This window comes from Diabrotica virgifera, chromosome 5 (assembly GCF_917563875.1).
Source record: "Diabrotica virgifera virgifera chromosome 5, PGI_DIABVI_V3a".
Classification (NCBI taxonomy): Eukaryota; Metazoa; Arthropoda; class Insecta; order Coleoptera; family Chrysomelidae; genus Diabrotica; species Diabrotica virgifera.
In genome coordinates this window covers 142,268,928-142,283,141 of record NC_065447.1, presented here as the reverse complement: position 1 = coordinate 142,283,141, position 14,214 = coordinate 142,268,928, and the positions used below count along the sequence as shown (strand labels likewise).

Sequence of the window (14,214 nt, the reverse complement as noted above, 5' to 3'; positions counted from 1 at the left end):
ACGTTTAGTTCAGTTTTGTCAAAGCGAAGATTTAATAATAACTAATACATTCTTTAAATTACCCCCAAGGAGACTGTATACGTGGACGTCACCTCAACACACACAAGAAAAAGTAATCAGAAACCAAATAGATTACATAATGGTGACAAAAAGATACCGTAATGCCGTGAAATCTATTAAAACTTACCCTGGAACTGATATCGGTTCGGATCATAATCCAGTAGTATCTGTGTTAGAAGCTAGACCAAAGAAAATGAGAAAAACCATCATCCCAACGTTAGACTTAAGGACTTAAGTCAGCTTAAAAGTGAACACCGACGACAAACAGTGCGCGAAGAAATCAACACCGACCTCAGTGTAGCAGAAAACCCAATCCGCAGAACAGACAACATAGATGAAAAACTGAAGTATATAAACACTATAATAAGAACTACGGGAAAGAAACACCTAACCAAATCTCCAAAGAAACATAAGGTGTGGATGACACCAGACATACTAGAACTAATGGATGAAAGACGCAAATTGAAGAATAATTCAGAAAAATACAGAGAGGTTGATAAGAACATAAAGCAAATAATAAAGAAGGCCAAAGAATCATGGATTAAAGAACAATGTGTAGAAATGGAAGACTATGAAAGAAAGTATGACACATTCAATATACATAAAAAAGTAAAAGAAATTACAGGAACCCAAAGAAGACATCAAATAAGTTTGCTTAAGGACAAAGACGGAAATATTATTGTAGACTTAACAGAAAAAATTAATAGATGGAGTGAATACATAAGAGAATTGTTTGAGGACAACAGAAATAACATTGACAAGGTAAATGGTGAAACGGGACCTGAAATCCTAAAATGTGAAGTAGAAGTGGCACTTAGAAATTCCAAAACTGGAAAGGCAAATGGACCCGATGAGGTTCCTACTGAATTACTAAAGCTCTTGAATGATGAATCAATAGGTATAATATTGCACTTATTTAACACAGTATACAATACTGGTATTATACCTCAAGAGTGGCTGCTGTCTACATTCGTTACACTGCCAAAGAAATCCAATGCAAAAGAATGTTCAGAACATCGAACAATATCTTTAATGAGCCATCTACTAAAGATATTTCTAAAAATCATCCACAACCGAGTTTATCAAAAGTTGGAGTCAGATATTAGTAATACACAGATGGGGTTCAGAAAAGGACTAGGTACTCGAGAAGCTCTCTTCGGTTTGAATGTTCTTACACAAAGATGCCTAGACGTTAATCAAGAAGTACATGCATGTTTTATCGATTTTGAAAAAGCGTTTGACAGAGTACGCCACGATAGGCTAAGAGACATTCTTCAAAGAAAAGACATAGATAATAAAGATCTGCGAATAATTCTCAACTTATATTGGAATCAGAAAGCTAACATCAAAATAGAAAACGAGATATCAAAAGCAATAGAAATACGTAGAGGAGTAAGACAGAGATGCATTTTGTCACCACTGCTATTTAATGTATATAGTGAAAGCATCTGTCAGGAAGCCCTTTTGCAAGCAAATGAAGGAATCGTAATCAATGGAGAGGTTGTAAATAATATTCGATACGCAGACGACACTGTACTAGTTGCAAGAACAGTAGAAGAATTACAACGATTACTTACAAACATAAATATTGCTTGCAACAATTATGACATAAACATTAATATCAAAAAAACCAAGTATATGGTCTTCAGTAAAATCATGACACAACCAGCACATATTAGTATAAACGGCATTCAAATTGAAAAAGTATCAAGTTATAAATACTTGGTAACTTTAATGAAAGAAACTGGAGACCAAAACAATGAAATAAAAAGACGTATCGAAATTGCCAGGGCCACCTTCATAAAGATGAGAAAATTCTTCTGCAACAGAGATATAAGCATCCCTCTACAATTAAGAATGCTAAGTGGCTACGTATTTAACACGCTATTATACGGTGTAGAGGCCTGGACTCTCAAACAGAACAACATAAAAAATATTGAATGTTTCGAGATGTGGTGCTACCGTCGAATGCTGAAGATAAGTTGGGTTGAAAGAATCACAAATCTTGAAGTAATACGAAGGATAGGAAGAGACCCAGAAATTTTATTAACGATAAAACGAAGAAAACTCGAGTATTTGGGTCACCTGATGAGAGGTCATAAATACGCATTACTTCAAAATATAATGCAAGGAAAAATAGAAGGAAAACGGAATCCAGGCCGTAGAAGAATGTCGTGGATGCGGAATTTGAGAGAGTGGTTTGGCTGCACCACTAATGAACTTTTTAGGTCAGCTGTAAACAAAGTCAGGGTAGCCTTAATGATTTACAATCTCCGATAGGAGTGGCACAAGAAGAAGAAGAAGAAGAGCTAGAGCCGAAAAATCATCGTCATAAGTAATATGAAGTTTGGCATGTGAAATATGTCTATTTTATATTGATAATTATGACCCCTTTCAGGCTGAAACCTCAGTGGATACAGGAAGTAGCAATAAGGGATGAAAGGGGAAAGTTAGTGTAGTCTTTAAAGGTTTTCACCTTCTATTTTGTTAAACGTCCATCAATTTGCATGAAAATTGGTGACTAGTTAGAGCATACCCCAAGAAAAAAAAATGATTTGGTGCCAACTTGCACTTTTACCCTATGGGTAGATACCACCCCTTCTCGGGGGTGAAAATTATTTTATTAAAAATAACGCTACAAATCGATAGAGGGACAAATTTTAAGTAAAATTTGTTATATCATGTTATTAAAATAAATCAATACTTTTTGAGTTATTAAAGATCAAAGATTTGTCTGTTTAAGAGCACATGCGTGAAGTTACGGATAATAAAAAGAACATACTAATTAATTGTATGTTACTAAAATATTATTTTTATATTATTTCGATATTATAAATTTAGCCAAAGGGTATTCGAATATGTCAAATGTACCCATTATTGGACACCCCCAGTTTCTGGACATATTCAGTTTATATTGATACAAAAAATTCAATTAAATATCGAAATAATATAAAAATAATATTTTACTAACATACCATTAATTAATATGTTCTTTTTATCATCCGTAACTTGACGCATATGCTCTTAAATAGACAAATCTTTGATCTTTAATAACTCAAAAAATATTGATTTATTTTGATAACATGATATAACAAATTTTACTTAAAATTTGTCCCTCTATCGATTTGTGGGGTTATTTTTAATAAAATAGTTTTCACCCCGAGAAGGGGTGGTATCCACTCCCAGGGTAAAAGTGCAAGTTGGCACCAAATCAGTTTTGTTTCTTGAGGTATGCTCTAGCTAGTCACCAATTTTAATGCAAATCGATGGAGGTTTAACAAAATAGGAGGTGAAAACCTTTAATGACTACACTAACTTCCCCTTTCATCCCTTATTGCTACTTCCTGTATCCACTGAGGTGTCAGCCTGAAAGGGGTCATAATTGTCAATATACAATGGACACATTTCACAGGAAAAACTCCATATTACTTATGACGATGATTTCTCGGCTCTAGCTCTCCGTCTATAAAGAAGGCGAGAGACGCGACGGTTCCACAATAGAAATACGATCAGTGGAAAAACCATGAAAACGATGAAATGACAACTTACGGAAGGCAAATTAAAAAAAGAAGCAGAGTAATGTCTACACAAAAAGAAGTAGAAGAAGAAGGTTTCACAAAAAAAGTGGCAATTTGAAATTTATTTGATGTATCAATACTTGTTTATCTATTATCATTTCACTATTAGAACTGCATTTACTTCGTCCGCCTTTCCTAAAGGTGGTGATAGATTTGTCGCTGGAACTTCATTACTTATCTCCTTCTTCTTCTTTCTCGAAACTCCTTATGCCCCTCAGGGGCGTCGGAGGTTTTATTCATCCTCTATCCATATCTTCCATTTCTTGCGGTCCTTTGCTAACAAAAGGAGGTGAGGTTTAACAAAATAGGAGGTGAAAACCTTTAATGGCTACACCAACTTCCCCTTTCATCCCTTATTGCTACTTCCTGTATCCACTGAGGTGTCAGCCTGAAAGGGGTCATAATTGTCAATATACTATGGACACATTTCACAGGAAAAACTCCATATTACTTATGACGATGATTTTTCGGCTCTAGCTCTCCGTCTATAAAGAAGGCGAGAGACGCGACGGTTCCACAATAGAAAGAAGATCAGTGGAAAGACCATGAAAACGATGAAATGACAACTTACGGAAGGCAAATTAAAAAAAGAAGCAGAGTAATGTCTACACAAAAAGAAGTAGAAGAAGAAGGTTTCACAAAAAAAGTGGCAATTTGAAATTTATTTGATGTGTCAATAATACTTGTTTATCTATTATCATTTCACTATTAGAACTGCATTTACTTCGTCTGCCTTTCCTAAAGGTGGCGATAGATTTGTCGCTGGAACTTCATTACTTATCTTCTTCTTCTTCTTCTTTCTCGAAACTCCTTATGCCCCTCAGGGGCGTCGGAGGTTTTATTCATCCTCTATCCATATCTTCCATTTCTTGCGGTCCTTTGCTAACTCTTTCATTTGTTGATGTGTTTTTCCTTTTTCCTGTCCAATTTCTATAATCTGATCGATCCATCTCTTCCTTGGCCTCTCTTTCCTTCTTTTACCATATCTTTTTGATTCCATCACCTGCTTTGGAAGTCATCCTTGGTCCATTCTTTTAATGTGTCCATACCATTTTAATTTTCTTTTTTGGATCTTGATTATTATCGATTCCTGTTTCAGTCTTTGTCTAATATCTTCATTTATTATTCTGTCCAATTTCGTTTTTCCTGCTATTTTTCTCAGCTGCTTCATCTCCGCTGCGTTAATATTGTATGGGCCATTCCACGAACATACGCCTGTTTTGGATTTCTTCGACAACGAATATTTTACTGTGCAACATAAGAAGTACGAAAGTAAATGGCGCTAATAATTATTCCAATAAACAACAATGTAATTTGCAATTTACTTTCGTTCTTCTTATTTTGCACAGTAAAATATTCGTTGTCTAAGTAATCCAAAACAGGCGTATGTTCGTGGAATGGCCCATACTGTCTATTTTTGCATTGTTTACCCATGACTCACTTGCATATATTAAAGTTGGTACAGATATTGCATTGTATACCTTCAGTTTTATTTCTTTATCTATTTCTTCCTTTCCAAATATTGTTTTATTTAGTGCATACTAGATTTTATTTGCTTTTTTCGCCCTGTATGAGATTTCTTGATCCAGCTTTCCATCCTCTGATATTATTACTCCCAGGTATTAAAACGTCGAGACTGTTTCTATTATTTCGTTTTTGCACCTAAATATCGTTTGGTTTATTTCTTCCCTTTTCTTTTGGGAATCCCTTTCTAAGGGAATTTCTTCCCTTATCATTGTCTTCGTTTTCTTTACATTTACCTTCATTTTCAAATTTTCTATTTCTTCCACCCAGATATCGAATAATTTTTACATTTTTTCTTTATTGTCTGCTATTATTACTAGGTCATCTGCATATAGTAATCCCTCCATTCTCACTGGTACTAAATTCATGTACCCTATTGTGGACTGTAATTGCCTTGACCTTCTTTTAGCGCCCTTCATTACTCTATCCATTACTAATATAAACAAAACTGGGCTGAGACTGTCCCCTTGTTTTATTCCTCCATTACTTATCATAATTTTTAATTGTTTGATTTTCTCTAAGAGCGTTATCATTTCTGAAACTTCTTTAAATATTTGTGAAACAAACTCAAACTTCTCGTCCGTCTTTCTAGAAGCTTTATGATTTTGATATACGTTTCTTTAATCATCTCAGACGGTTAGTTAATTTGAAATTTCTTATCATTGTTTCGTCTGACGAATTCGAATGTTTCTGGGTCTTCCTCATTGGTTTAGGTGAAAAGAGAGGAGAATTTATTTCGAATCTTAAAGAAAGGAAAATAACTCGATAATCGGCAAAAATGAGACATAAAAATAATGATAGGGGAGCAAAGTATGCTAAATGTTCAGTCACTCGAGCGCTTTTGGAACCTATTGGGTTGTGAAGAGTAGGTCCTAAAACCAAAAAAATGTAAAGTTTTCCATTTTAGAGGGACTTGTCCATTTTTAATTTAATTTTCCATTTCCATCAATCGTTTTTTTAGATTATAGCGCCATCTATCCATAATTCGAAAAAAATGTCTGGAATAAAAGTTAGTTATTTTTACGTAAAGAATCCAATTCTGCAATAAAAAATTGGGGCTCCCATTTAAGATTTTAAAATAACCCCCCACCCCACCTCCGTATGGGGTCGTATTTGGTGCCATTCGATAGATTTTTCAAAAATATTGAATAAGTGTATTTTTCTCTTTTTCGATCTGATGTTAATTTCACGAAATATCGCGGGATTCGTATTTAAAATATTAAATTTAATGCCCACCCCTCTTCGTGGGAAGTCGTGTTTGATATCATTCGATAGATTTTTGAAAAATATTGAGTACGTATTTTTTAATTTTTCGATCTATCATTAATTTCACGAAATATTCGCTTTTTTCTTGTGAAACTTTGAGACTCATCCATTTCCTTACGCCCCGCTCAAATCGTCAAATTTTTGAAATATACACTGTTTTGCATGTACTTAACTTACCTTATCTTAATATTTCGAGTTTTTCTAAGGATAGATTTTTTTTCAGCCCCCCTTGACGAACTCCCCTGCATTAAGAGGCAATATATGGTACAGGTACATTTTCAGGGTACAAGGTTTCTCTCCATGTAATAATCTGACGCGCTCGAGTAACTACAAAAATACTTTCTTAGGCTCCCCTACCATAATGACGCACTTTTCATAATATGCAAAAATGTAATATTTAATATGAGATTTAAACAGAAAGTGAAGTAAAACACACCATTAAAGAACTGAAAACTGGGAAAGCTGTAGGACCGGACGAAAAATACAGACAGAAATATTGCAACTTATAGCCTACTGCAATATACAAGTAATTGTCTAATTATTTAATATCATATACATGACAGGTATAGACCTAAAGAATGGCTTCTATCAACATTCGTGACTATACCGAAAAAGAGAAACGCCAGACAATATTGCGAACACCGTACCATCAGCCTAATGTGCCACATACTCAAAGTATTTCTAAAGATTATTTATCGTAGAATATACAAAAAGTTAGAACAAGACATTGGACAAACTCAGTTCCGATTTAGAAATGCTCAAAGAACCAGAGAAGCATTATTTGCAGTAAATGTGCTAATACAGAGATGTTTAGATGTAAACCAGGACATCTATATCTGCTTCCTAGATTATAACAAGGCATTCGATACGGTGAAACATAATCGGTGAAATAGGCGTTAGACAGGGATGTGTCTTGTCGCCATCACTGTTTAACGCACACTCAGAAGAAATATTTAAGAAAGCATTAGAAGATGAAGTAGCAGGCATAAAAATAAATGGCCTACCCATATGTGAAATTAGATACGCTGATAACACAATACTAATAGAAGAAAATGTTACAGATCTACAAAGAATTTTAGATAAGATTAGATAAGGTTGTTGCAACGAGTGAAGAATTTGGTCTGTCACTAAACATAAAGAAAACGAAATTCATGATTATATCAAAGAAAAATATTAGAAACATAAATCTACACGTAAATAATAATAAGACGATAGAACGAGTTCAGAATTATAACTATTTAGGGACAAACATTAGTGAAACAAACGATTATACCAAAGAAATCTGAATTAGAATAGAAAAGGCTAGAAGTGCATTCACTAATATGAAACAAATATTATGTAGTAGAGACCTCAGCCTAAATCTTAGAAAGCGAGTACTAAAATGTTATGTATTTTCTGTTCTTTTGTATGGTGTGGAGACATGGACTCTCAATAAACAATGCTTCAATAGATTGGAAGCATTTGAGATGTGGACGTATCGAAGAATGCTGAGAATCTCCTGGACAGACAGAATAACCAATGAGGAAGTACTAAGGAGAATACAGAACAGCAGGGAGATATTGGATTCCATCAAAATAAGAAAACTTCAATACTTGGGTCATATAACACGTGGTGACAGATATGAACTCCTAAAAGTAATTATGCAGGGAAAGATTCAAGGAAGACGCAGCATAGGTAGGTAGGCGAAAAATGTCCTGGCTGAGAAATCTCAGAGAATGGTTTGGATGCAGCTCAACTGAACTCTTTCGGGCTGTAGTATCAAAAGTGAGAATAGCAATGATGATTGCCAACCTTCGTCGCGGAGATGGCACGTAAAGAAGAAATAAAACAAAAATCTTCAGTTATTTTTTAGGATTTTACGTATTATATTTTCATAAATTTTGCTAAATTTTTTCATATAATAAATCTAATTCAATCAATTGCCACACACATCTCGCTTATTCGATTTTGACGTCACTTCGCCACCGCTGTCGAATGTACTTATGTTTTAGCATACACCCAAAAAGAAGATTTACAAGGAGTAAGAGAAGAGAAGAGGGTGTTCATAAAAAAACTCCGTAACCCGGGGACATCTCCTAATTGGCAGCCCAACCTGTTATATTATCAAGAATCTGAACCAGAACATTTCGATGGTCGATGCCCATCGCCCATAGCCTATGCACTCACCGTAAAATTATCAACCGAATTTATAAAGGACCTAACTAAGATCACATTCTAAAATTATTTTGTTGGGCTGGATTTTTTAAAGGAACTTATAATGTGACTACTTAGAAGATCCTTCGCCTAGAATCGATTAAAATTCTTGACTTCGACCTTTTTTAGATGATGACCGGATATAGTCCTGATGGCAAAGAATAAAAGAAAAAAATGCAGTGGCTTCGGCGGTCGGGTCATCGCTTAATGAGCATCTGTATAGGAATGTTGAAAAATGTCTTTGGTTATAAAATAAGAGGGATTTTTTGCTTCTGGGCCGACGAGTACTTAAGAATAAAAATATAGTGGCGAGACAGAGGTCAATATATTTTTGTTTACACTTTGGGTTGCAGTAGCATTGAGATTCCATTTTTTTTATATATCATTGATTTGTATTTATTTGTGGAATGTAATAAACTAAAAAAGGTCAGATTGCAAGTTGAAAATTGCAATTGCAAATTTACCTAAATACTTTTTTCTGAATGGGAAAAAACATTTAGAGTACTTATTTCATATTCTCATAAAAATTCGACTAATTAGACTTACGATTCAGTAAGAAAAACAACAAGAAGAATAATACAAAAACAATACTAAAAGCAATTAAATTACATTGTTTGTCAAGAAGATTTTTAAAGGTTATAAATAGAATTTTATAGACAAAGCTTACAAATAGTCAGAAAAACAAAACAATACCAAATCAATAAAAAAGACAATTTATTAAAATTACATAAATAATCAAAGGTAATACCACGAGTCCTCTAAATTTTATCGATAAATTTTTTTGTTTTCACGAAAACTTCTTTATTTGGTAAAATTACGAAAACAAACCGAATGATAAAATCACGAGTCCGAAGGACGAGTGATTTTATCCATTTCGGTTTGTTTGAGTGATTTTACCCTAAATAAAGAAGTTTAAGTATGAAAACGAAAAAATTTATCAAGCAAAATTTACAGGACGAGTGGTATTTGAAAAGATTATTTTGTGAACCAATATGTATTATTAGTAAATACGGGCATGTGTGAAATACTTTTGAGACAACTAGGATCAATGTCTTAAGTAGGTTATAGATAAATTATTTTATGATTTAAAAATGAACCAATTTATGTATTATATTGTTAATACATAAAAAACTGTTTAAATCGAAAATGAACAATTATTAAAAACACAATTTTTATAACTAATATGAGATTTTCCAATGTCGTTCGTAACGTATTATGTGAAATTTAGGGTATTACCTTAAGTTTTATCAGGGAAGAGACTGTTTTATCAAGGAAGAGGCTGTTTTATCAGTATTACACTCAATGACAATTATAACAATAATTACAACTTGGCTAGAACGACGCGTGGTGATTGGCTGAAAAAGCAAAAACGTCAGAATTTGACAGGTGAAAAACATAATCAATATAAATAAAAAATAATGGAGTAAAACAAGACCAATATATTGCAAAATTTAAAAATATTGCAAATTGCATAAACCTATTAAACTAAACGTTTGATAGGTCTAAACTGCAGCATATGACACCCAAAAATAGACAAAAATACTACTTGTACCCAAGGGTACTGTAATTTCTTAGTTATTCATTAAGAAACTCGACTATTGAATAATATGGTCATTCAGATAGATAGGCTTTTGTCATTTTACGGAACTTTACGAAAGATGTTGCAGATTTAATTTGTACAGGGAGATGGTTGTATAGTTTTGTTTTGCAGAATATAATATAGATTTATTTACTAACTCAGTGGACGGAATCGGTAAATAGATGCCAAAGCTAGAATTTATGGTGAAATAGTCATGGTTAGCTCTTGCTGGCATGATTTATACCTAGATGTTTACGAATTAAATAAACAGTTTATAAATTATATAAAGAAGGAAGTGTTAAAATCCAGTGATTTTTGAAGTAGCTTCTGTAATGTGTTGTTCTTCTGAGATAACAGAGATATCTTATTGCTCTTTTTTTGTAATTTAAAAATAACATCCGATGGAACAGCTGTACCAGAACCCCAAAAAAGACCATATCGAAGATGCGACTAGAACAAAGAAAAATAAATATGTTATTTTGGAAGATGCTAAATTGATTTCCTTCGTAACAGATCTTCTTGCATGGCAAGATGAGGCTAGTTTCTTGCTTAACAAATCGATATGAAGAGACCATTATAAGGTTGCTGTCAAAAAAAATATCAAGAAATTTTATAGAATCAACGGTACTAATCTGGCTGTTATTAAAAGGTAAAGGTTGAAGAGTTTCTTTAAGGGATAATGTTATCGTTCTATCTACGTTAAAAGAGAATAAATTAGAGTCGGACCTGGTTTTTATTGTAAGTAGATCAGAAGTTATAATAGCATGAAGAGTTGCAATATTTGAGTTGCTACAAGTGATACTGGTATCATCAGCAAAAAGAAAAATTTTTCCATCGATTTTTAAACTAGTGATGTCATTAATAAAGATAAGGAAAAGTGGAATACCCAATACTGAACCTTGAGGTACTCCACATACAATGTTTTTGAGACTAGAGTCTGTATCATTTGCTCTAACCAGTTGTTTCCTATTATCCAAGTAAGATTGGAACCAATTCAAAGAAATACCTCGAATTCCGTAGAAATTTAGTTTTTTTTATCAAAAAGTCGCGATTTACACAATCAAAAGCTTTGGCATAGTCACAAAAAACAGTGGCAGTGTGAAGATTATTGTTCAGTGCTTGGTAAACCTCATATAGTACAGAAAACATGACATTACTGGTACATTTATTATTTAAAAAGGCCGAACTGATTTTGTCTTAAAATGTTCTTTTCAATGAGAAAGGACATAAGTCGAGCTTTTATGAGTATCTCAATACTGCGTTTTAATAAATGCGTACGTGTACGCCATTGTAAAACTCAGATTTCCCACAAGCAATAATACACAAAATAGTATACCAGCTATACTACTAGGTCCTTATACAAAACACAATGATCACCAATAAAATAGTATGATTTTGACACTTCCTTTGCCAATTTAATAGAATCAATTTTCCCTATAACAATAAAAGTATCCATTTATAGGTACCAGCACTCCCATAACGAGAAAACAAGTGAAAAATGAGGAAGACATTAAAATATACCAACTTGGGATTTGCTGAAGACTATTCTAATAGTAGTTGTGCAATTCTTTAATGGTCACTAGGTGGTTTAATATAGGAACTTGTCGTGTCAACATTATTGTCCGGCGAACTGGAGTTGTCCGGTGTCTACTATGTTACCTCACACTGTCAATGTATGATAGCGAAACCATTAATAGTGTTTAATTTGGATATTATTATATGGTAAAAGAGAAAGGTACCTAACACAAGTGCAGGTATAGTCAGGATTTCTTGGTTGATGTTGGTTTTATCATTTAAATTACGTTTGATTAGTTTTAAATGATGACAGGAAACGAAATACCAGGATAAAATATTCGCTTTACTAAAAGTCGACATATGATAAATTAGCGATAATGTGTTTTGTATAAGGACCTAGTAGTATAGCTGGTATATTATTTTGTGTATTATTGCTTGTGGGAAATCTAAGTTTTACAATGGCGTACACGTACACATTTATTAAAACGCATTATTGAGAGACTCATAAATATTATTTGAGTTGTTAAAAGAGATTGGGTCAAATAACAAATTCCCATGGATTGGACGGAGGGGATAATTCTGGAACTGCCAAAAAGGGAGATCTATAGAAATTCAATGATTGGAGACCAGACCAATAGTAATATTACCTAGTCTCAAAAGTTTTTACAAAAGTACCCTGCAATAGGTTACCGAATACCAAAAGGAAACAGAAGTCAGCTTTGTGGACTTCAAAAAGATGTTTGATAGAGTAGATTGTGAAAGTATGTGGAAAATTTTAAAATAAAATTAAAGAGACAAACCTTTGTAGGCTCAGAACTATTCTATTTCATCACCAGAGATGCTACAAAATAGATATTCAGAAGTGGCTCAATAAACTAGAGATTAAAAAGATCATCGATATTGTAACTGGCCATTGTCGTTTAAGAAAACACTAAACATACTGGGTAAGGTGAAGGAACCATAGTGCATGAAATTCGAAAGTAAAGAAGAGACTGCCGTACATATCCTAGGCCATTGCAAGTGATATGAGGCAGAAACTCCATTGTCAACTAAGAATTGAACCAGAAGGTATCCTAAAACTACCAATACGGAAAGTGTTGGCCTTCGATGACCCGTTCTGCAGTATGCACTCGCTGTTCTTTCTTTTTAGCTGCCCAACGTTTAGTTCCATACATTATAGCTGGTTTAATGGCTGTCTAGAAGCATTTTCCTTAGTTTTGAATTGCCGCATTTCTCTCACTTAACACACCAGAGATCTACTCGCTTCAATCCATTTCATTGTACGAGGAGAAGAGGCAGGCTCAGAGCGCGATTTAATGGAAGCTGATTCTAGAATAGGCCAAGGCCCATCATGGGTTGTAGGGTAAGGAAAGGGATATTGGTGATACAAGTAATTTGGTGATAATTTTTAATCAGATTACCACACAGTTCCCTATGCAAGCACATGCATGACACAGCGCTAGTAAGTTGTTACGACTGTAAGCAGGACAAACGTATATTACGATTTCGCAATGCGCGCACCCGATTTTAGTAAACAGACTGTTTTGACCGTTGCGTTGTGCGACAGTCGACACTGGAGCCATTTATTATTGAATGTGAGAGACTGTTACTTATTTGTTGGAATAATTGCTGTTTTCTTTATAAAACCTTATAAAACCATTCAATAAACTAATTATCAATAAAAAAAAGCTGCATTGAATTCGTGATTTAGCCAAAGTACGTTATATTCCTTAAATTGCGGTTGTTTCACCAGATTTTCTAACCACTATCACCAATATACCTTACCGTGTCACCAACTTACCTAACATAAGTTTGAATGTAAATTTGACATTTATTATCAGTACTAATTGCACAAGAGCTCTGAAATTATTGAATTTTTCCCGAGTGACACTTTGACAGTTTTAATTTCACGAGCCGAAGGCGAGTGAAATTATATCAAAGTGTCACGAGAGCAAAAATTCTATATTAATTTCAGAGGTCGAGTGCAATTTGTTGCGATTATTTCATGAATAAAACTGTTCAAAACCAAAATTTTATTGTAATTTATTTATGTAAGTACCATTTAACACACAGTTTTTATAAATATTTGACGATTGAAAGTCATCACTTTTATAATTTTTAAAACATTAATTGTCATTAATGTCACTGAATGTATTTTTTCATAGCGACGAAGGGCATCTGACGTAATATACTTAACGATGGGAGATTATCAAAAATTATCGATTTAATTCAGATTTCTGTAGCTTTCTATTGGTCAGAATCTCCTATGATTGAAATAATCATTATTATTCATTTTTTGTTAAATTAACTCTTCTAAATATTTACTTCAAATAATAAGTAACATAATAAAGCAAAACTTATTTCTTGCTGGGTTGTCAAATTCCTATATTATTAGTATTTTTCATTTTTATCACCAATATACCTTTCCTTACCCTAGAGCCAATGATGATGATGATTAGTTCAAACAATTATTTCATTATCGAAAAATATCACCTTATT

At 33.5% G+C, this 14,214-nt stretch overlaps 1 protein-coding gene across 3 annotated transcripts in view; it reads left to right on the top strand.

Annotated features, from left to right (window-relative positions):
- The window catches only part of LOC126885168 (uncharacterized), a 910,187-nt gene that overhangs the window by 515,991 nt on the left and 379,982 nt on the right, over positions 1 to 14,214 (top strand). The gene's annotated exons all lie outside the window — the stretch shown is intronic.